Source organism: Mercenaria mercenaria, unplaced genomic scaffold (genome assembly GCF_021730395.1).
Source record: "Mercenaria mercenaria strain notata unplaced genomic scaffold, MADL_Memer_1 contig_4680, whole genome shotgun sequence".
Taxonomy (NCBI): Eukaryota; Metazoa; Mollusca; class Bivalvia; order Venerida; family Veneridae; genus Mercenaria; species Mercenaria mercenaria.
This window is the reverse complement of record NW_026462927.1, coordinates 12,602-34,122: the sequence shown is the minus strand read 5'-3', so window position 1 is coordinate 34,122 and position 21,521 is coordinate 12,602. Positions and strand designations below refer to the sequence as shown.

General features: G+C 37.2%; 1 protein-coding gene across 5 annotated transcripts in view; it reads left to right on the top strand.

Annotated features, from left to right (window-relative positions):
* The first annotated feature begins 1,383 nt into the window (after positions 1-1,383).
* LOC128554063 (zinc finger protein 519-like) overlaps positions 1,384-21,521 on the top strand; it is a 32,733-nt gene continuing 12,595 nt past the window's right edge. The window contains exons 1-2 of one of the 5 annotated variants that reach the window (XR_008369510.1): positions 1,384-1,429; positions 13,003-13,294. The gene's annotated coding sequence lies outside the window, so the exon portion shown is untranslated. Of the gene's footprint in view, positions 1,564-5,723; positions 6,714-13,002; positions 13,295-21,521 lie in introns of those variants that run through there. The other 4 variants (XR_008369511.1, XM_053535278.1, XM_053535279.1 and 1 more) reach the window with 4 other exon arrangements.

The window sequence follows — 21,521 nt, the reverse complement described above, 5'->3', positions numbered from 1 at the left end:
AGGGACCTGGTTCTTGCGCATGACACTCCATCCCATGGTGGTGAACATTTCTGCCAAGTTACATCAAAATCCCTCTATGTATCAGGGCCTCCTCTGGGTATTTCATACTTGTCGCCATAGTTTCTGAACATTTTAAAGAAATTAGCCAGGATGCAAATTGACCCATTGTGTTTTTGTTTTCATACCCATTGTTAAAACCTTTTAGGATAAATGAGGAATTAAAAATAATCTAAAATATTTGCAAAAAGTAACAAACTTAATGTATCCTTCACACTAATTAAAAATTTGACATACAACTGCATGTTACAAACATACATTTCGGTCTTTCTGTAACAAGAGGGCCATGAAGGCCCTGTATCGCTCACCTTAAAGATCATCAAGATAGTTTCATTAAGATATGGTCATATATAATGATTTTAAACCACCAACACATAATATATTGCTTTAATAGAGAAATAATCGCTCTTGTTTGGTATTAACATATCTGTTCACTAACATGAAAGATCACCAGTTTTCTAATTTATATAAATTAAAAACATTAATAGTTGAATTAAAGCTTGAATTTCAAACAATTTTTGGTATACACTAGTATTATATCATGAATAGTCAGTTTAAATCACTAAAACACAATACGATGCTTTGATAAAATAATAGTCGCTCATGTTCGTTATTTAGTCATGTTCGTAGGCATAAAACAGATCGCCAGTATTGTATTTTATATAAACAACAATCTTTAATGTGCTTGAATGTAGTACATTTTTTGTATGTGCATGTATTTTAATATATATAATCATTTTAAATCACCAACACACAATATATTGCTTTAATAGAGTAATAATCACTAATGTTTGGGGTCTCATTTTTTAGCTGATTTTGCAGCTTTTGTGTTTGACTGAAATTATTTTTCTTGCATCAAATATGAACCCCACTTTTCTTTTGATTTTTAGTTAGCACTGACAATATTCTTCAAGAAAATGTAAGTTACAGACATTTAAATGGGTCCTGATGTATGCTGCGGTCATTGGAAATAGGTCAATTTATATAGAATAAAGAACAACAGCTATTTAGTGTGTTATAATCTCAATATTTGCATAAAAATATACAAACCCGTTTAATATAACTTTTCAGCATTTTCCTTCTTTATGTATATCGTCAGCAAAATGCGTCAGCAAATTAGACCCTCTCCTATTCAACACCCCTTTTTCTTTTCGTTTTCTTGAAGCAAATGTATGAATATCTTGTGGAAAATAGGTCTACGACTGAGTGAAAATCTAGAAACTGTAACAAAATAGTTCTGAAGTAGCTGAATTTTATATGAAACAAAGAACAATTTCTTTTATTGGTATATAGCCTTCATATAAATGACATAGTTGTTTCCCCTTACTTAGTTTCGCCATTAATCTGGAAAATTTTTATTATCCGTGGATCGGTGTGTTTATGAATTAATTGACAAACTTATTCAACAAAATCATTCTACATTATATTTATAAGAGGCAGATAGACTATTGTTTTAATACAGTTAACATTTCTGTTTGGAACTGTTGGAAGCAGCTAGGAGCACAGGTGCTAGACACATAATCAAATATTTCTCAGAGTCTCTTTTTATACATATCTGGAACAGCTGATACGGGGACTGGAAAGCGGCATTTATCTTAGGCTGTGACTAAATACAGAGTTGGTGCGCCCGTGATATATTACAGACTCCGGTATATACCGGATTAACTAAATTTGAACAAAAATACCTTAAATGTATATATTTTGTAACCATGGTGATTCTAACCCTAACTTTAGTCAGTATATTATGCACATTATACACTAAATGCGAGCGGACATGCAAAAAAAATGAGTATTTTTGCCGTGCGTTCCATTTGATAATAATTCCGCGCATGCGCAGAACTGCTGCACCAACTCTGCAATGAGAAACATTCTTTTTCTTATCTTATGCTGTCGTCCAATCAAAGCGTATGCCGTAGGTTATTCTGCTATTACTCACACACTTACGCCTTACAGTTTAACTCGTCCTTTCAGTGAAAATCTGGGAAAGCATTTGTTGAATTTTTTGTTGAAAACAAACGTTCTGCCATGAAATTATTGCCGGCATCTGTTTTTAAATGAAAAAATATTTACATTAATGTTACTTTTCACCCTGTGAAAATGGCTAAATCTACTGGTTTCAGACCAGTTTCCGATAAAAAATGAGGGTTTTCATAATATTTATTTTTAAATACAAATTGTTTACAAAAGTAATATACAAATCGTTAAACCCTAGTCTTTACTCTTTGCAAGGATGTAAACAATACCGGCCTTATCTGCGCATGCGTCCAAAAACAGGGGCTTTGAAAGGGCAGTCTAATTTACGTTAATTGGTTTATCTACAGTACCAGTTTCCAATAAATGTTTTTTTAAGCAGCTTTAAAATTGTTTTGATTGAAAATCTTTTATAATTTTGATTTTAAATTATGTAATTAACCTTCACTACTTTTTCCCATAAATCGTACAGGGTGTGGCTATCTTCCGTTCCGTTACGTAAGGTACCGAACAGCACCTGTACAATCATATTATGCAACACTTCAGACAAGCACCTTTCACATCGTGTATTTATCTAGCTTGTAAACAGTAGTTTATTTGATTACTGTATACATTGTACCCCCGGTATATGGGAGTTTTATATTGATTTTAAGTCCTTAAGCTGTGTTATATAGATTTTATAAAAGTAATAAAAAAAAGATAAAAGTTTAAGCGGAGGCTGGGATTCGAACCCACGACCTCTTACATCTGAAGCGAGCGCTCTACCTTGTAACTTTCAAAATCAGACAAAAGTAACTACAGACCAATATCAATACTCCCAATTTTATCTAAACTTATAGAAAGACATGTATCCAATTAAATGAAAAACTTCCTAGAAATAAATAATCTTCTCCATTCAAAACAATCAGGCTTTCGTTGAAACCATTCTTGTGAAACTGCCCTCACCAACATAATTGATGAATGGATTACTGCTATAAATAATAACTCCTATGTTGGAACTATTTTCTTAGATCTGACCAAAGCCTTTGATCTAGTAAACCAATCAAATGAAAAACTTCCTAGAAATAAATAATCTTCTCCATTCAAAACAATCAGGCTTTCGTTGAAACCATTCTTGTGAAACTGTCCTCACCAACATAATTGATGAATGGATTACTGCTATAAATAATAACTCCTGTGTTGGAACTATTTTCTTAGACCTGACCAAAGCCTTTGATCTAGTAAATCACTCTCTGTTGATAGACAAATTAAAATTGTACAACTTCAGTGAATCTTCTATAGCATGGTTATCATCATATTTAGAGAACCGTTCCCAAAAAGTTTGTGTAGCTGGTCAGCTATCTTCTGCCCAAGATATTTCTGCTGGTGTACCCCAGGGCTCTGTTCTGGGGCCAGTATTGTTCATACTGTATATCAATGACCTTCCACTACACACAGGTAAATCATCAATTGACATGTTTGCAGATGATACAACAATATCTGCCATGGGTAAATCAATAACGGAAGTACACAATACACTACAGGCTGACATAAACACTATTGAAAATTGGTGCACTGATAACTCAATGCGTCCTAATACATCTAAAACAAAAGCTATGTACATCACTGCCTCATATAAAACAATAAAATAACAAATCACACAACCTGTAATACTATTCAAATGCAGGGTCAGGCACTTTCATACTCATCCACTGAGAAACTCTTAGGAGTGCATGTTGATAAACATCTAAACTGGAAGTATCAGGTTGAACAAACAATGAAAAAATGCAATACATATTCATATCTTCTGTTACGAATAAAATCTTTCCTAAACTTACACTCCCGAAAGCTGTTTTTCAATGCCTATATTTTGCCACATCTTGATTATTGCTGCACTATATGGGGAAACTGCAGTGACGAGCTTCTAGAAACTGTTTTGAAATTCCAAAAACGTGCTGCAAGAATTATTCTTGACAAAAAATTTGATGCCCCATCTGCTGAATTATTTACAAAATTGAAATGGATGACTTTTTCTGACCAAATTAAATACAAAAAAGCAATCCTAGTATATAAATCGATTCATGACCAATGTCCTAACTATCTTACTTCAAAATTTACTCGAAGCAAACATCCGATCGTGAACTTAGATCTAGAGAAAATGATGAACTAGTAGTACCTATGCCAAAAAAGGATTTTTTTCGCAAATCTTTGCACTATTCTGGAACAGTTATCTGGAATAACATACCTAAATATATACGTTCTTCAGACACCCTGGAGAAATTTAAAAGATCGTACCTTCAATGGCAATACTCTGACAGTACAATAAGTCATAATTGCAATTAAATGTCAGGAAATACTGTCTCTACCATCTCTCTCCATTTTCATTGTAAATAGATTCTTCAGTTGTTAAATGTAGTGTCCTGTATTGTATATAATCTTTCATTCTCATATTATTTTTCTGATAACATATAACTTTGTGTGTTTTATTTTGTCATAATTTTATCCATGTTTGTATATAGCCATGTATATGTGGACCATATTGTAAATTGGCTTAGCGAAATATGTTATCCACTATAAATAAAGTCGTTATTATTATTATTATTATTATAATTATTATAACTAAATACCCATGTGATGCGATAGCAATATAATTTCCTTAATATTTTATCTAATTATAAAGGGAGAGTAATTCTACAACGGAGTGCAAATCATAAGCTCAGGATTTACCTCCCTAGAATAGGACAAACATGGGTTTGTCTTCCGCGCATGCGTGTCATGTTGAATCCCTCAGATGTAAACAAAACAGAAAGTTGATTGCTTAATAAAGAAGGTAGAATTTCTCTGTAAACACTTGTCATTGATGAACGAAATTTCGCTCGATGCTTGCTTGTGAAACAGCCTTCCAAAACATATAGTACTCCCTTTATGAAGGGTTACATGAAAGGAGAAGTTACGAGAATTAGGATACTGGTACTGTTCGGGTACAGGTCCGATACCAGTAGGCTTGTCTTACCCAGAGAGAAAGATGTCGTTTTTTTACATGATATTTGCCTTGTTGATTCAGGGTATTTAGAACAATAAAATTAGGACATATTTTTATGAAAATAGCAAGTCGAAACTGTGAACTGTTGCCTGAAAATATTTGTTTATGATATTGCTTTGTTCTTCACCATTTAAATGCGTGTTAAACCTAGATGATTTTCTGCAGTTTTATCTAAAAGTTCGGAATACTAAATGTAACTTCGTTGTCGGTCTTTATAAAAAAATATTGTTATTTTAATTTAAGTACATTGTATTTTTCACACATCAGTTTTAAGATTAAATTTATTAAACTAATTTTGGAGTTTAAACAACAATTTCGTTTGAAACATTCTCTGCATTCAAGAAGAATGTTTGTTTCTGTATGTAGAAATCTGACATTATAAACAATAATTATAATTATGGCTCGATCTACAAGATTAAGAAAAGTGCAAGCTTTCTGGTTTTTTTTTCCAATTTATTTATTCAAATCCAAGAAAAATCGTTCCTTTGATAAACAGTCAGGGGTGTAACTGTTTTAAGTTATGTAACCTATTTCAGTTACTTTTTCAAGCATTTTATAACCTGTATCAGTTATAAAATATAGATAACCCAGGTAAGTTATTCAAAAAAGGCCTTTTTACTGTTCTCACAAAGTGACCTTTAAAGTGTCATTAGTAGCAAACTGTGGTTAATCAAATTCTCTTTTAGCCTGATCATGACCTGATGAGCATAATGGGATGTTAAGAGTTTTATAGCTTAAAAACCATTTGCGTAAGACTTTATCAGCCTTGCGTAAAAAAATTTACTGCATAGCTGGAAAGATAAAAGGCCAAGGATTCAGGAAATGATTGCATTAGTCACATTCAAAATGAGGAATTGACACAGGAGGGCTTTGTAATATTTTATGAAACAAGTTATGAAAGTAAACGCAGTAACTCAAATAGGTTATAAACTGTGATAACTTGAAACAGTTACACCCCTGACTGATAAAGGTTTGAAGTTACGTGATAAAATATTTCTTCAGGGAAGTGAGCTCGAGTTAATTCATAATAATTAAGTATATCACCACATGCAGTCGCATGCTGTTTTTCCTTCAGAATCCCTTTAGATCAATCTCTGATCATCTAATTATCGCCACTTAACATGTGACTGGTAAACCCTTTGAACAAAAAGTGTTATAGCTCCATGATTAACATGAGGTAATATGCTAATTACACGTTAATCGATAGTGGCGAAAACAAAATATCGATCGCTAACGAGTGGTCGATATTTACAGGTATGGACGACAGCATAATACAGATAAATGTATTGATTTATACGGAGTGTCTACTCCCCGTATTAGACCTTCCTGTACATATATAGGCCTATTAAGAAAAATATTTGATTATGTGTCTATCACCTGTGGCTAGGATTAGCAACAACCACCACCTTTTGTTGGTTTTGATTACAAGATGAAAATTGTTTTTGGACTCTTTTAAAAATGCATACAGTAGGTGCCTGTCAAGTCTTGGTGCCCATATGGTTGCGCCCCCTCCAAAAGAAAACAATTATAAATAAATAAAAAATAAAAATACTGTTTTAAGCCTAAAACAAAAAAAAAAAAGATTTTTCCCCTATATAGTATCCAGTTCAGTACCAATGCAAGCTACTCTGCTGCCATTTACACATTGGACATTTAGAAAACAGTAAACAATCCTATTCTACCTAGTTTACAACCTAAATAACTTACATTTAAATTCTAAGACGCCCAATACGGAATAAGTTTTCTACTTTTGTTTTTAAACAAAATGGCCGATCGTCACTGTTATTTTGCAAGTGTGTAGACAATTTGGCTTGTTTTTAGCTCACCTGAGCACGAAGTGCTCAAAGGTGAGTTTTAGTTTAGTGATCCCCCTGTGTCCGTCGCCAGTCGTCCGTCGTCAACAGTTGGACTGTTAACACTCTAGAGGTCACAATTTTGGCCCTAGGTCACCAGGTCAAATCAAAGGAAAAGCTTGTTAACACTCTAGAGGTCACAATTTTGGCCCAATCTTAATGAAACTTGGTCAGAATGTTACCCTCAATAAAATCTTTGACGAGTTTGATATTGGGTCATCTGGGGTCAAAAACCAGGTCACCAGGTCAAATCAAAGGAAAAGCTTGTTAACACTCTAGAGGTCACAATTTAGGCCCAATCTTAATGAAACTTAGTCAGAAGGTTACCCGCAATAAAGTCTTTGACCTATTCGATATTGGCTTATCCAGGGTCAAAAACTAGGTCACCAGGTCAAATCAAAGGAAAAGCTTGTTAACACTCTAGAGGCCACATTTATGACTGTATCTTCATGAAACTTTGTCAGAATGTTATTCTTGATGATCTTTAGGTCCAGTTTGAATCTGGGTCATGTAGTTTTAAAATCTAGGTCACCAGGTCAAATCAAAGGAAAAGCTAGTTAACACTCTAGAGGTCACATTTATGACCATATCTTAATTAAACTTGGTCAGAATGTTAATCTAGATGATCTTTAGGTCAAGTTGAATCTGGGTCGGATGGGGTCTAAAAGAAGGTCACCGGGTCAAATCAAGGGAAAAGCTTGTTAACACTCAAGAGGCCAAATTTATGACTTTATTTTCATGAAACTTGGTCAGAATGTTAATCTTGATGATCTTTAGGTCAAGTTCGAATCTGGGTCATGTGGGGTCAAAAACTAGGTCACCGGGTCAAATCAAAGGAAAAGTTCTAGAATCTAGAGGCCACATTTATGACCATATCTTAATGAAACTTGGTCAGAATGTTAATCTTGCTGATTTTTAGGTAAGTAAGTCAGTTGAGTGATACAGGGCCTTCATGGCCCTCTTGTTTTGATAAAGTCAAATATCTCTGTTACTATTAAAGCCTTTGACTTGAAACTCAAAATAGCTATTTACTATCAAAGACTACACCAGGAGACAAAATTCCCATAACTCTGATTTGAACTTTCACAGAGTTATGTCCCTTTTTAACTTGGATTTTTTTACTGGCAAAGCTCTAATTCAGAGTCAAGCACTGAGAAAAGTCGAGCGCGCTGTGTTACGGACAGCTCTTGTAATATTATGTAAGCTGGTATCTCAGTAACCACTTGCGGGAATAGATTGAACTTTCACATACTTATTTCCTGTGATAAACTAACTTATGATGCATAGATTTGATAACTCTACTTTGCATATTAAAAAATTATGCCAATTTTAGCTCACCTGTCACATAGTGACAAGATGCGCTTTTGTGATCACCCTTCGTTCATCATCAGTCCATCCGTCCGTCAACAATTTCTTGTCTGCATGATATCGGTTTCATTTATGATTTTATTTTAACCAAACTTGCAAACAACTTGTATCACCATAAGATCTCGGTTCCTTTCTTGAACTCGCCAGATCCCATTATGGGTTCCAGAGTTATGCCCCTGAAAGGGCCAAAATTAGCTATTTTGACCTTGTCTGCACAATAGCAGCTTTATGATTTGATTTTTACCAAACTTGCACACAACTTGTATCACCATAAGATCTTGGTTCCTTTCTGGAACTGGCCAGATTCCATTATGGGTTCCAGAGTTATGGCCCCTAAAACGCCCAAAATTAGCTATTTTGACCTTGTCTGCACAATAGCAGCTTTGTTTATGATTTGATTTTTACCAAACTTGCACACAACTTGTATCATCATAAGATCTTGCTTCCTTTCTGGAACTGGCCAGATTCCTTTATGGGTTCCAGAGTTATGGCCCCTGAAGGGGTCTAAATTAGCTATTTTGACCTTGTCTGCACAATGGCAGCTTCATTTATGATTTGATTTTAACCAAACTTGCACAAAACTTGTGTCACCATAAGATCTTAGTTCCTTTCTTGAACCGGCCAGATCCCATAATTGGTTCCAGAGTTATGGCCCCTGATAGGGCCAGAATCTTAATGTAACTTGGTCAGAATGTTTATCTTGATGATCTTCAGGTCAAATTCGAATCTGGGTCAGGTGGAGTGAAAAAGCAAGGTCACTAGGTAAAATCAAAGGAAAAGCTTGTTAACACTCTAGAGATCACATTGATGACTGTATCTTCATGAAACTTAGTCAGAATGTTAATCTTTATGATCTTTAGGTCAATAGGTCAGGTGAGCGATACAGGGCCTTCATGGCCCTCTTGTTAACTTTTTTAGCTCACATGTCACAAAGTGACAATGTGAGCTTTTGTGATCACGCAGCGTCCGTCGTGCGTACGTGCGTCCGTGCGTGCGTAAACTTTTGCTTGTGGCCACTCTACAGGTCACATTTTTCATGGGATCTTTATGAAAGTTGGTCAGAATGTTTATCTTGATGATATCTAGGTCAAGTTCGAAACTGGGTCAACTGCGATCAAAAACTAGGTCAGTAGGTCTAAAAATAGAAAAACTCTGTGACCTCTCTAGAGGCCATACTTTTCAATGGATCTTCATGAAAGTTATTCAGAATGTTCACCTTGATGATATCTAGGTCAAGTTTGAAACTGGGTCACGTGCCATCAAAGGTCAGTAGGTCAAATAATAAAAAACCTTGTGACCTCTCTAGAGGCCATATTTTTCATGGGATCTGTATGAAAGTTGGTCAGAATGTTCACCTTGATGATATCTAGGTCAAGTTCGAAACTGGGTCAACTGCGGTCAAATACTAGGTCAGTAGGTCTAAAAATAGAAAAACTTTGTGACCTCTAGAGGCCATACTTGTGAATGGATCTTCATGAAAATTGGTCAGAATGTTCACCTTGATGATATCTAGGTCAGGTTCGAAACTGGGTCACATGCCTTCAATAACTAGGTCAGTAGGTCAAATAACAAAAAAACCTTGTGACCTCTCTAGAGGCCATATTTTTCATGGGAACTGTATGAAAATTGGTCAGAATTTTTATCATGATGATATCTAGGTCAAGTTCGAAACTGGTTCAACTGCGGTCAAAAACTAGGTCAGTAGGTCTAAAAATAGAAAAACCTTTTGACCTCTCTAGAGGCCATACTTTTCAATGGATCTTCATGAAAGTAAGTCAGAATGTTCACCTTGATGATATCTAGGTCTTGTTCGAAATTTGGTCACGTGTTTTTAATAACTAGGTCAGTAGGTCAAATAGCAAAAAAGCCTTGTGACCTCTCTAGAGGCCATATTTTTCATGGGATCTATATGAAAATTGGTCTGAATGTTCATCTTGATGATATCTAGGTCAGATTTGAAACTGGGTCAACTGCAGTCAAAAACTAGGTCAGAAGGTCTAAAAATAGAAAAACCTTTTGACCTCTCTAGAGGCCATACTTTTGAATGGACCTTCATGAAACACTCTTAGAGATCACATTGATGACTGTATCTTCATGAAACTTAGTCAGAATATTAATCTTTATGATCTTTAGGTCAATAGGTCAGGTGAGCGATACAGGGGTCTTCATGGCCCTCTTGTTAACTTTTTTAGCTCACATGTCACAAAGTGACAATGTGAGCTTTTGTGATCACGCAGCCTCCGTCGTCCGTACGTGCGTCCGTGCGTGCGTAAACTTTTGCTTGTGACCACTCTAGAGGTCACATTTTTCATGGGATCTTTATGAAAGTTGGTCAGAATGTTTATCTTGATGATATTTAGGTCAAGTTCGAAACTGGGTTAACTGCGATCAAAAACTAGGTCAGTAGGTCAAAAAATAGAAAAACCTTGTGACCTCTCTAGAGGCCATACTTTTCAATGGATCTTCATGAAAGTTATTCAGAATGTTCACCTTGATGATATCTAGGTCAATTTCGAAACTGGGTCACGTGCCGTCAATAACTAGGTCAGTAGGTCAAATAATAAAAAATCTTGTGACCTCTCTAGAGGCCATATTTTTCAGTGGATCTTCATGAAAATTGGTTAGAATTTTTATCTTGATAATATCTAGGTCAGTTTCAACACTGGGTCACATGAGCTCAAAAACTAGGTCACAATGTCAAATAATAGAAAAAATCATACTCTGTTTAAAACTGTGTCATGTGGGGACAGGTGAGCGATTCAGGACCATCATGGTCCTCTTGTTTGAGGGGTGGTGGTGCGGCACCCATATGGGCACTAAGACTGGACGGGCATCTGTGCTTTTATGTGTATGAAAGACAAATCAATTGTTTTATTGAACATAAAATTTACTGATAAAGTTTTTTTGGGTGTTAAATGTCATGTCCTAGATTTTGACACATGACAAATTTTTTAGTTTTGAGCTCGACTATATAGGTCGGCATTACAGTAAAACTCCCGTATTGAGTGTACGCACGCATTGACAGCGTTTTTTTTTTCACCAAAATATTCGGCGAAATTCGGCCCCATTCCCCCCTCAAAATAGTATGGTTTTTCCCCTTCCTGATGCATAAAATTCCCCTATGAAAATACAAAAAAGTGCCAATCAATTAAATCATAATTCACTAGTTTATTAGTCCCCTACTGGTTGAAAACCAGTTTCGGGGACTATAGGAATGCGCTTTAACGTCATTCTGTCATTCCGTCCGTCCGCAATTTCGTGTCCGGTCCATAACTCTTTTATCCATGAAGGGATTTTAATATTACTTGGCACATATGTTCCCCATGATGAGACGACCTGTCATGCGCAAAACCTGCACCCCTAGCGCAAAGGTCAAGGTCACAATTTGAGGTCAAAGGTCAACAGGGCTTTTTTCCTGTCCGGTCCATTATTCTCCCATCTATGAAGGGATTTTAATATCAATTGGCACAATTGTACCTCATAATAAGACGATATGTCGTGCACAATATTCAGACCCCTAGCTCAAAGGTCAAGGTCACACTTAGCAGTCAAATGTTAACATGGCATTGAACAGGGTCTTTTTCCTGTCCGGTCCATAACTCTGTCATACATTAAGAGATTTCAATATTACTTAGCACAGATGTTCCCCATGATGAGACAACATGTCCTGCGCAAATGCCGGAGCCCTTGCTCAAAGGTCAAGGTCACCATTGGGGGACAAATGTCAATAGGGCTTTTTTCCTGTCCGGTCCATAACTCTGCCATCCATGAAGGGATTTCAATATTACTTAGCACAAATGTGCCTAATGATGAGGCAACATGTCATGCGCAAAATCCGGACCCCTAGCTCAAAGGTCAAGGTCACAATTGGAGGCCAAAGGTCAATAGGGTTTTTTTCCTGTTCGGTCCAGAACTTTGTCATCCATCAAGGGATTACAATATTACTTGGCATAAATGTTCCCCATGATGAGACGACCTGTCATGCGCAACACCTAGAACCCTAGCTTAAAGGTCAAGGTCACTCTTTGAGATCAAAGGTCAATAGGATTTTTTTCCTGTCCGGTGTATACCTTTGTCATGCAAAACAGGATTTGAATATCAGTTGGCACAAACATTTCCCTGGATGAGACAAGATGTTGTGCGCAAAGCCCCGGCTCTAGGTCTAAGGTCAAGGTCATACTTAGAGGTTAAAGGTCAAATTCAAGAATGACTTTGTCCGGAGCATTTTTTCTTCATGCATGGAGGGATTTTGTTGTAACTTGGCAGAAATGTTCACCACTATGAGGCACACTTTTTTTAGAATTATGTCCCTTTGTTGTTACTATAAATAGATTATATTGTAACTTTTTTATTACTGACCATAGGGAAAAACTGAGACCACTTTCCTGTGGTACAACATGCACGGTACATCCAAATTGTTGGTGTATTTTGATCTATCTCTACTGGTAAAGAGTTTCTTGTGGACTTATATTTTATAGATTTTTTTTTTTTTGTATAATCGGCCAAAAAAAAATCCAAATGAAAACAACTGTACGTTTTTATATATGCAAATTTTAATCCAAGTGCTTTGTTATATTTTATTGTATATATAGTACAATATTGTTCATACATCATTGACAGATATCAGTTCATTATGTTATACTGCAGAAGAGAAAATTAGGTGCCTTCAAGTAGGGGACTTTGTATTGCATGGCAATACTTCATTCACTTGTTTTATTTATTTTCATATAGTAATCATATAGAAAACAGTTCACCGCGATACCTCGTGTTTTGTTTACATTGGCTCCGGTTGGAGTAATTTCCCTTGATAAATCAGTGGCTGTTTTCGATTCGACCACTCGACCGACTCTAGTGCGACTCGACAGCCAATCGAACGCCAAGGTTTGACGCTAGCGTCGATGTCAAAGGTCTGAAAGAGTTTGATCTCGGGGAAACCCCGGAGTAAATTGAGTAAGCGGTGCATGATAAGTTCTATTCGTGAAAACAACTCAAAGAAAATGGCAGCTGGTGGAAAAAGCACGAGGTATTTATTTGTTAAAACTTGATTCATCTGTTTAAAACAAAAGTGTTGTCTTGCATGGAACTTTAAGACATAAAAAACACGTCATTCAGTGCCACGTATGTTGTTTACATCCAGTCACTAGATGCGTCCGATTCGAAATTTAAGTGCGCATGCGCACAAAATCTACATTCAGTCAGTGGAGTCACTCGATGCGTTCGATTCGACTCTTGCTCTATCCCAGGGTAGATGAATCGAAAACAGCACTTTATTATTTTTGCACAACAACGGTGTTGAATGTTAAGTCTGTAAATGATTTGCATTCTATTTGTTTGGCCGGGTAGTGTTTTTAGCTCACCTGTCACATAGTGACAAGGTGAGCTTTTGTGATCACCCTTCGTCCGTCGTCAGTCCATCCATGCGTCCGTGCGTCTCGTGCGTCCGTCAACAATTTCTTGTCTGCACGATAGTGGTTTCATTTATGATTTTATTTTAACAAAACTTGCACACAGCTTGTATCACCATAAGAGCTCGGTTCCTTTCTTGAACTGGCCAGATCCCATTACAGGTTCCAGAGTTATGGCCCCTGAAAGGGCCAAAATTAGCTATTTTGACCTTGTCTGCACAATAGTAGCTTTATTATGCCCCCCTTCGAAGAAGGAGGGGTATATTGTTTTGCAGATGTCGGTCGGTCGGTCAGTCGGTCAGTCGGAATGTAGACCAATCTGTTTCCGGATGATAACTCAAGAACGCTTGGGCCTAGGATCATGAAAGTTGATAGGGAGGTTGGTCATCACAAGCAGATGACCCCTATTGATTTTGAAATCTCTATGTCAAAGGTCAAGGTCACAGTGACCCAGATTAGTAAAACGGTTTCCAGATGATAACTCAAGAACCCTTGGGCCTAGGATCATGATTGTTGATAGGGAGGTTGATCATCACCAGCAGATGACCCCTATTGATTTTGAGGTCAGTACGTCAAAGGTCAAGGTCACAGTGACCCTGAACAGTTGAACGGTTTCCGGATGATAACTCAAGAATGCTAAGGCCTATGGTCATGAAAGTTGGTAGGGAGGTTGGTCATGACCAGCAGATGACCCCTATCGATTTTGAGGTCAGTATGTCGAAGGTCAAGGTCACAGTGACCAGGAACAGTAAAATGGTTTCTGGGCAATAACTCAAGAACGCTTGGGCCTAGTGTCAGGAAAATTAATAGTGAGGTTGGTCATGACCAGCAGATGACCTCTATTGATTTTTAGGTCATTAGGTCAAAGGTCAAGGTCACATTGGCCAGGAACAGTTAAACGGTTTATGATATTCTTGTCCAAAACCACAGGGCCTAGGGCTTTGATATTTGGTATGTAGCAAAATCTAATGATCCTCTACCAAGATTGTTCAGATTATTTCCAATGGGTCAAATATGGCCCCAACCCGGAGGTCACATGGTTTATATAGACTTACATAGGAAAAAACTGTGAAAAGCCTCTTGTCCAAAACCACAGGTCCAAGGGCTTTGATATTTGGTATATGACATCATCTAGTGGTTCTCTACTAAGATTGTCCAAATTATTCCCCTAGGGTCAAATATGGCCCCGCCCTAGGGGTCACACGGTTTACATTGACTTATGTAGGGAAAAACTTTGAAAATCTTCTTGTCCAAACCACAAAGATTAGGGCTTCGATATTTGTAATGTAGCATCATCTAGTGGTTCTCTACTAAATTTGTTGAAATTATCCCTCTAGGGTCAAATATGGCCCTACCCCGGGGGTCACATGGTTTATATAGACTTATATAGGGAAAAACTTAGAATCTTCATGTCCGTAACCTATATCATTCAAATTTGGACCACATGTATTGTTTTGAGTGGCAAGATGAACCTTGACACGAGTTGACCTTGATCTTGACCTAGTGACCTACTTTCACATTTCTGTAGCTACAGCCTTCAAATTTGGACCACATGCATAGGTTTGTGTACTAAAACAAACTTTGACCTTGTTATTGACCTAGTGACCTACTTTCACATTTTTGAAGGTACAGGCTTCAAATTTGAACCACATGCATAGTTTTGTGTACCGAAATAAAATTTGACCTTGATTTTGACCTAGTGACCTACTTTCACATTTCTCAAGCTACAGCCTTCAAATTTGGACCACATGCATAGTTTTATGTACCGAAATGAACTTTGACCTTGAAATTGATCTAGTGACCTACTTTCACATTTCTGAAGCCACAGCTTTCAAAATTTGGACCACATGCACAGTGTTTTGAACTGAATGAAATTTGACCTTGATTTTGACCTTGAGCTAGTCTTGAAATTTGAAACGTTCAAAAATGGATCAGTGGTGGGTGCCAAGATCACTCTGTGATCTCTTGTTAGGTTAATAGGTTAAAGGTCAAGGTCAGATTGAACCAGAACTGTATAACTTTTGTTTACAGTGAGCATACAATTTCTGTTCCTTGTGCAATTACTGAATGCATCAAGGGGGGCATTTCGTGTTCAACGAGCTCTTGTTTATAATTTGATTTTTACCAAACTGGCACACAACTTGTATCACCATAAGATCTTGGTTCCTTTCTTGAACTGGTCAGATTCCATTATGGGTTCCAGAGTTATGGCCCCTGAAAGGGCCAGAATTAGCTATTTTGACCTTGTCTGCACAATAGCTTTATTTATGATTTTATTTTAACTAAACTTGCACAAAACTTGTATCACCATATGATCTTGGTTCCTTTCTTGAACTGGCCAGATTCCATTATGGGTTCCAGAGTGATGGCCCCTGAAATGGCCAGAATTAGCTATTTTGACCTTGTCTGCACAATAGCAGCTTCGTGTATGATTTGATTTTAACCAGACTTGCACAAAACTTGTATCACTACAAGATCTTGGTTCCTTTCTTGAACTGGCCAGATTCCTTCATGGGTTCCAGAGTTATGGCCCCTTAAAGGTCCAAAATTGGTTATTTTGGCTTTTGCAGCCATAACGAGACTTCATTTATGGTTTTATTTGATACAAACTTCCAAAATATCTTCAACAACAATAAATTTTGGATTCCATGACGAATCTGTCAGATCCATTCGTAGGTTCCAGAGTTATTTTATATCTGATTACCTCCCCTGATTGTAATCAAAATGGATTTATATCAGTAAGTACTTATAGGACTTATTTGAAATTTCATTATTGTCATTAGTTGGACTGAGCCAATGAGGGTATATAGCTATGGACTGATTTTATGTCAAATTACCTCCCTTTATTTCAAATTAAAATGGGTATATCTCCGTAACTAATGAAGATACTGATCTGAAATTTCATTTATGTCAACAGATTTATTTAGCAGATCCTTCTTTTGTTAACTTACAATCATTTTTATGCCCCCGAAGGGAGCCATATAGTTTTTGAACCGTCTGTCTTGTCTGTCAGTCTGTCGGTCTGTCCGCAATTTTCGTGTCCGGTCCATATCTTTGTCATCGATGGATGGATTTTCAAATAACTTGGCATGAATGTGTACCACAGTAAGACGACGTGTCGCACGCAAGACCCAGATCCGTATCTCAAAGGTCAAGGTCACACTTAGACATTAAAGGATAGTGCATTGATGGGCGTGTCCGGTCCATATCTTTGTCATCGATGGATGGATTTTCAAATAACTTGGCATAAATGTGTACCACAGTTAGACGACGTGTCGCGCGCAAGACCCAGGTCCGTAGCTCAAAGGTCAAGGTCACACTTAGACGTTAAAGGATAGTGCATTGATGGGCGTGTCCGGTCCATATCTTTGTCATCGATGGATGGATTTTCAAATAACTTGGCATGAATGTGTACCACAGTAAGACGACGTGTCGTGGGCAAGACCCAGGTTCGTAGCTCAAAGGTCAAGGTCACACTTAGACGTTAAAGGATAGTGCATTGATGGGCATGTCCGGTCCATATCTTTGTCATCGATGGATGGATTTTCAAATAACTTGGCATGAATGTGTACCACAGTAAGACGACATGTCGCGCGCAAGACCCAGCTTCGTAGGTCAAAGGTCCTAAACTCTAACATCGGCCATAACTATTCATTCAAAGTGTCATCGGGGGCATGTGTCATCCTATGGAGACAGCTCTTGTTTTTTAATTAATTCCCTTTTACGTTACTATAAATAGCTTGTTTTTAGTAACTTTTTTATTATTGGCCGTACGGAAAAACCGAGACCACTTTTCTGTGATACAACATGGATAGTACCTCCAATTTTTAGGTGTATTTTGACATATCTGCACCTTGTAAGAATTTTTTTTCCTTTTGGTTTAATTTCTTCCCTTAGTTGTTCCTGTCCTTTGGACTTAGATATTTTTTCTGAGACCTTGTCCTCAAGTGCAATGATAACAGGTGAGCGATATAGGGCCATCGTGGCCCTCTTGTTTCCATCTTCTAGTCAGTCAGGGTTTGATTTTATGCTTTGGGAAGGGTTTAGTCCAACGCTTACACTTTATTTACAGTTTGTTTTTTATTGTGACAGGTCAAATGTAATGGTGTCTGCAAATGAATGTCAGAATAAAAAAGCAGCCACTGACTCAGCGACAGCTTCTTTAGGAAGGGACCTAATGTGTCTTGTAAATTTTGGTAGTTCAATGAATTTTCCTGTGGATTGAATACTCAAAATTTCTGGTCAAAAATGGATCTCCAAATTGAAAGATTTATTTTGTTATCTGGTATTAATATGCTATATTGTGTTAAATGTCATGCCACATGCTCTTAAGGGCCATGAGTTTATCAAACTTGAAACTAATTTATTTCAACACAAATAAAAATTCCCCTTTTCTTAGTTTTACGTCGTATTTTCCCCCCTCCAAAGGGCACCGACCCCCTTCCCCTAAAAGTGAAAAAAAATCACTGATTGAATGTACATTATTAAACCTATGTTAAACCTAACCCTAACATATAGTCAGTATACTGGTAGTACACCCAATACGTGTTTACATCCAATAGGGGCGATTTAATGTTGACGATCGACTATACAAAGTTTATGGAGAGCTGTCCTACTCCCTACTCACCCCGGCATCGAGGCCACATTTGTGACCAAATCTTAATTAATTTTGGTCAGAATGTTACCCTCAATAAAATCTTGGACGAATTCGATATTGGGTCATCTTGGATCAAAAACTAGGTCACCAGGTCAAATCAAAGGAAAACTTTGTTAACACTCTAGAGGTCACAATTTTAGCTGAATCTTAATGAAACTTACTCAGACTGTTCCCCTCAATAAAATCTTGGACGAGTTTGATATCGGGTCATCTGGTTTCAAAATCTAGGTCACCAGTTCAAATCAAAGGAAAAGCTTGTTAACACATTCTTGAGGCCACAATTTTGGCCCAATCTTAATAAAACTTGGTCAGAATGTTGATCTTCATATTCTGTAGGTGAAGTTTAAATCTGGGTCAGGTGGGTCAAAAACTAGGTCACTAGGTCATATCAAAGCAAAAGCTTGTTAACACTCTAGAGGTCACAATTTTGGCCCAATCTTAATGAATCTTAGTCAGAATGTTTCCCTCAATAAAATCTTGGACGAGTTCGATATTGGGTCATCTGGGGTAAAAAACTAGGTCACAAGGTCAAATCAAAGGAAAAGCTTGTCAACACTCTAGAAGTCACAATTTTGGCCCAATCTTAATGAAAGTTGGTCAGAATGTTCCCCTCAATAAAATCTTGTACAAGTTCGATTTTGGATCATCTGGGGTCAAAAACTAGGTCACCAAGTCAAATCAAAGGAAAGGCTAGTCCACATTTATGACCATATCTAAATGAAACTTGGTCAGAACGTTGATCTTGACGATCTATAGGTGAAGTTAAAATCTGGATCAGGTAGGGACAAAAACAAGGTCACTAGGTGAGATCAAAGGAAAAGCTTGTTAACACCCTTGAGGTCACAATGTTGGCCCAATCTTAATGAAACTTGGTCAGAATGTTCCCCTGAATAAAATCTTGGACGAGTTCGATATTGGGTCATCTGGGGGTCAAAAAGTAGGTCACCAGGTCAAATCAAAGGAAAAGCTTGTTAACACTCTAGAGGTCAAATATTTGGCCCAATCTTAATGAAAGTTGGTCAGAATGTTCCCCTCAGTAAAATCTTGGACGATTTTGATATTGGGTCATCTGGGATAAAAAACTAGGTCACCAGGTTAAATCAAAGGAAAAGCTTGTTAACACTCTAGAGGTCACAATTTTGGCCCGATCTTAATGAATCATGGTCAGAATGTTCCCCATAGTAAAATCCTGGACTAGTTTGATATTTGGTCATCTGGGGTCAAAAACTAGGCCACCAGGTCAAATCAAAGGAAAAGCTTGCTAACACCGTAGAGGCCAAATTTATGACTGTATCTTCATGAATCTTGGTCAGAATGTTAATCTTGATGGTCTCAAGGTCCAGTTTGAATCTGTGTCATGTAGGATCAAAAACTAGGTCACCAGATCAAGTCAAAGGAAAAGCTAGTTAACACTGTAGAGGCCACATTGATGACCATATCTTAATGAAACTTGTTCAGAACGTTGATCTTGATGATCTATAGGTCAAGTTTAAATCTAAGTCAGGTGGAATCAAAAACTAGGTCACTAGATCGGATCAAAGGAAAAGCTTGTTAACACTCTAGATGTCACATTTATGACTTTATCTTCATGGAACTAAGTCAGAATGTTATTCTTGATGATCTGTAGATCAAGTTCGAATCTGGGTCATGTGAGGTCAAAAACTAGGTCACCTGGTCAAATCAAAGGAAAGCTAGTTTACACTTTAGAGACCACATTTATGAACATATATATCTTAATGAAACTTGGTCAGAATGTTATTCTTGATTATCTTTAGGTCAATAGGTCAGGTGAGCGATACAGGGCCTTCATGGCCCTCTTCTTTACTTTTTTTTGTAATTTCTTGACGGATTTGCTTCAAACTTCAAATAGTTATTCCTCATCATCACCCACATCATATATGGCACAATGGCCTTAACTCTCACACCAGTATTTCATGAATCAGCCCCCTTTTTACTTAGAATTTCAGGGTAAAGTTTTAACTGCCTCGGTAGCCTAGTGGTAGAGCGTCCGCTTCGAGTGCGGGAGGTCGTGGGTTCGATCCCCGGCCGCGTCATACCAAAGACGTAAAAAATAGTACTAGCAGCTTCCTCGCTTGACGCTCAGCATTAAGGGGATAGTGCTAGGACTGGTCAGCCCGGTGTCAGTATAATGTGACTGGGTGGGGTATCATGCCACGTGTCTACGGGGTGATATTCCAGTGAGGCAGCACTATAAAGTTGGCCATTGTGCTCACTGCTACAAGTAGACACCGTCGTTTATATGACTGAAAAATTGTTGAAAAAGACGTTAAACCCGAACACACACACACAGGGTAAAGTTTTGATGCACTCTAACTATTTCAGTTATTACTTTATGGATTTGATTGAAATTTAAAATAGTCTATGCATCGCTCAGTAGTACATAAGATTATCTAGATTACACTCCGGGAGAACTACGTTCCAACGTAAGTCAAGTCTCATCGATATCATGTGACATACATCAACGATGAAGCTAAGGTATCGCTTCGAATGACTTTGTAAATTCACTTATTATGTGTAATTAAGCATATATTTTACGTTTTCATAACTGAAAAGATAAGTTTGATGTGTAGAAGATATATTAGCTATTTGTAGCATTTTGCAAGATACAACGAACTAGTTACAAATACACTTATGTAAGCTACATAAATGTTGCAAGGCCGCAACGATAACATACATTATGTGACAACGTCTTACATACAGTGTTGCAAAGTCTCAGCATCATAATTACCATTTGAACTTGTAGAAAATTACACTTATTAGATAGTACGTACATGCGTACGCCGGTAATCAATACTGTATAGATAATTAGGATAGTAAGCATTACTCCAAGAACTTTCCACATAAATTAGCTATTTCGTAACAAATGTTTTCGACACCATGTGCAGGCGTATTGCTCATTTTATCCGCATATAATAATTATTATTACGTCGTGCAAATGTATTAGGAACCTGAGACGTCATAACTCGTAACCATATAATAAAATCTGTAAAAAGATCCTTTGGAAGCAAAGAATGCAACCAAGAAGAATAATAGCAGACTCGGTTTGATTGAGTCTGTTCATGAGAGGTAATGAAATGTGCAACACCTCTCACGACCCTAGCACCGGCTTAAGCGGAACTCTATTATATATGTGTTGAATGGACTCCATGATCCCAAAGGACCAGAAA